Below are 3,435 nucleotides of genomic sequence, written 5' to 3'. Positions count from 1 at the left end.
TATGACGTTCATTATAGAACACTGATATTATGCGAGAATAAAAAAGCAAGTTAGATCGTTTATTTTTTTTACTAAATATTTTGTATTTTTTCAAAGTTTATTATTTCTTACGTGCAAATGTGGATGTTATATATATTTCTAATCATTAAACTGATTTGTTTCATTTAGCAATTTTTTGCAAGTTAGCATAATGGTTTTTTTCTACGTATATAACATATGTGTTTGCTTCTAAGATGTATAATTTCAGAAAAAAAAATATGAAACAGTGATAGAAAATTAAACAATTTAGATTTTTTTTTTGTTCTCACCGTGACTTAGTGTTCTATAGTAAACTCTTATTATATATATATATATATATATATATATACACACATTAACATCTGTTAGCCTACTTAATTTTTCTTTTCATTTTATTATTTTAATTTTTATATATGGTTTAGTAAATCTATATTTAAGCAAAAGTCTATTATGGAATTAAATTAACGTTTATTTTAACGTAAAACAAAAGTAATTTAAGTTTGAAAAAACAATAATAGTTTACCTGCTAAGGAAGATATTAATTTTGTTTCATTTTTTTTCATGTTTAGGGTGTGACACACTGACACATCGGAGATGGAGGTGCTAGCATTCGTAAATAATGCCCTGAGTCATACTACTGTGGATGTATGCGTCGCTGGTTGCATATGTTTGAAATATCTCCCGATCGGTTAAGGTTTGTCCTCTTTTAGAACTTTCATTATTTGCTCTTTTTTTTCTGTTAACTGAGTGAAAGACCAAATTTGACAAAACTTTCAATAAAAAAAAACTGTCTGTCCTGCTTTTGGGAAGTTAACCATCTTTTTAAAACGGCCCGTCTTGACCCAAGTTAAATTATTCGTTTCTAAATAGGCCCATTCTGACTCGAACCGTTTTGACCTGTTACACAGCCTAACCTGACTCGTCCATTTTGCCAGATATGCTAATTTTAAGTAGTATTTTTACCAATCATTGACTCGTTACCTGACCCATTCAACCTACACATTTGCTAGTTTAATATATTTTCATCCCGTTACCAAATTATGATTATTATTATTATTATTTTTACAATAGGGTTATAGCATTATTAGTAAATTTCATTAATGGTTAATGTTTCTCTCTCTGCAACATCTCTAATTTGAGTTTTTCCATTCTTGCATGTTCAAGGCGATGCATTACTGTTCTGTCGGGACCTGCTTCTAATCCTCTGGTCTTGAAGTTTGAAGCTCTTTCATCTTTAGTCTCAGTTGAACATAGATGGTCACTTTCACGTTGATGCTGCAACGAGTAAGTTTTACTAATTATATTGGTATATTCTTTTTTCCTTTTTTTTTTTAAATTAATCTTCTCCAGCTTTCTAACTTATTTCTCTAAGAACTGCTTGTTTTGGTAATTTCCACACAAAGGAAGCTGACTGTTTGTCTCTTTTGGCCGTGATCGCAAGACTGGAACCAGTTTCGGGGTTTGCCACGTGTGGTGTTTTTCGTTACGACATTTAGAAACAGAGGAGTTGTCTCTTTTGGCCGGGATCTGTTCCCAACAGGATACGGGCTGTCATCATGGTTTGTCGTGTTGTCATTCTTTTTATTCATCTCTTCTAGTTATTTTCTTGTAAAAGTTAATTTTTTTTGTTTATTCTTCATATATTTAAGGTATTTGAGAACAGATCAGATCATGAGGAGGGTCTGGTCTTAACAGGGATCATTTCGACATGGGGCGATCTGATCAACATGTGATTGGGTCAACAAGGATCTGTCCATTAGGTGATCGGGTCGAAAGGATATGGGTCGTTACAAGATCGGGTCATAAGGGACTCGGTTCAAGCGGTCAACAACTGCTATTTTTAAGCAACCTGATATGACAGGTTAGTTTATTTAGCAATTTGTCACACGGCGATATTAGATTAAATTTTATAGGCTTATTTTATTAACTAACTGCATTGATATGATGGTTATTTTTGTTTGTATTAATTCGTCATGCTTTGTCTATTGTGCTTAAATAGCTAACTAGAGCTGTCAACTCTTTTCACATGCTTGCAGGTTGCAATACAAGAAGCGCATGGTGAGATAGAGATCCCGATGGTGATCGGATGTGTGTTTTGTTTCATTCACGCTTCGATAAAACGCTGCTAAGGTGTGTGTACTTGTTAGTTGTGGCATTTGTCATAACCTAAGGTATGGTATCTAATCACCCTATGGTTGTGTTTTAGGTTTCTTGAAATTTTGCAATTGGATAACTGGTGGGATTTTGATTGCATCAAAGTTCTCGTTTTGTAAAATCCCAACAGTATATCAAAGCCGCTTTTGCAAGGTTCTAGAACTATGATCCGGGTTAACTTCTAGTTACAAGTTAACCCGGATCAAAGATTTGATTTTTCAATAAAAATCAATTCTCGGATAAAAAAGATTCAAACTTTATTAATCGTAAATGATTAATAATTAGTTTGAAACTTTAATGTTGATTGTGTTGTATAATGCGTTTAAAGCCATACTGTCCCCTTGTGTGTATTTGTTTGGTTGTTTTAGTTGGTTTGTATTTTGGTTTGTGCCTATTTTGGAGGCTTGCGTGTATTTTTCAGTTTTTGTATATAAAAAGTAGAATAGTTTTATTTTATGCATTTGAGAAATCAAGACCAAAGGAAGAATGAATATTCAAGAAAGCTAAGACGAGTCAACAAACAAGAACTAGACAGTTGAGAGCTTTGAAGATATCAAATTGAAGATTGTATTTAATTTTGTGAGAATTTAATTCTCAAAACTTTGACCTTGACCTTCTATAGGTGTTTTGATGGTCGTGTCGGCTCTCACGCCATCAAAACCCTAAATGGCTAAAAACGCATTATTTTTATTATTTATTTTTATGATCGTGTAGTTGTTAAAAACACAATTAAATACATAAAATTTGAAATTAAGATTTTAAACTTATAAAGATAAGATTTTGAAATAGAAAAGTTTTTTTATATAGGAGTATGTGATAAACATGAAATTAAAATTTTATGAATTTAACAAAACCTACTTAATAAGAGCTTTTATTTTCAATTGAGTGAAACAAGATACGATAGTTGCATAGATCGGCACAAAGGAATTACAATTATTTATCATTTAACCAACTACTTCTAGGACCCAAATACTTGATTACTAAAGCTAAAAAGATATTATTAACCAATTTTAAACACGGTAATTCAATTGAGTCTTTAGCTTTTATTAATAATCTCCAACCACCCCTTTCACGTTTGTACTTTACGTACTATCCGTTTGGCCCTTTGAGTTAGTATTGTCACATTTTTCACACTCCCTTTCAATACCGACCTTTCCATTCCCAAGCATGATCTGAAATCTTCCAACCATGCGTTGGACAAACTTTTCATTAGCATGTCTTCCACGTGCTTGTTTGTATCAATATTGATCATATCCATCTCAG

General features: G+C 32.2%; 1 long non-coding RNA gene across 1 annotated transcript; it reads left to right on the top strand.

Moving 5' to 3' along the window:
- Positions 1 to 1,219: 1,219 nt before the first annotated feature.
- LOC143558736 (uncharacterized) lies at positions 1,220 to 2,888 on the top strand. Its single transcript, XR_013139789.1, has 3 exons — positions 1,220 to 1,577; positions 1,668 to 1,879; positions 2,055 to 2,888. It is a non-coding gene; the product is annotated as an uncharacterized LOC143558736 (long non-coding RNA).
- Positions 2,889 to 3,435: the final 547 nt, after the last annotated feature.

This window comes from Bidens hawaiensis, unplaced genomic scaffold, assembly GCF_021521415.1.
Source record: "Bidens hawaiensis isolate Kalapana, Puna unplaced genomic scaffold, B.hawaiensis_p1.1 tig00019639_1, whole genome shotgun sequence".
Lineage (NCBI taxonomy): Eukaryota > Viridiplantae > Streptophyta > Magnoliopsida > Asterales > Asteraceae > Bidens > Bidens hawaiensis.
Note: the sequence above shows the minus strand (reverse complement) of the source record. Positions and strands in the feature narration are given on the sequence as shown.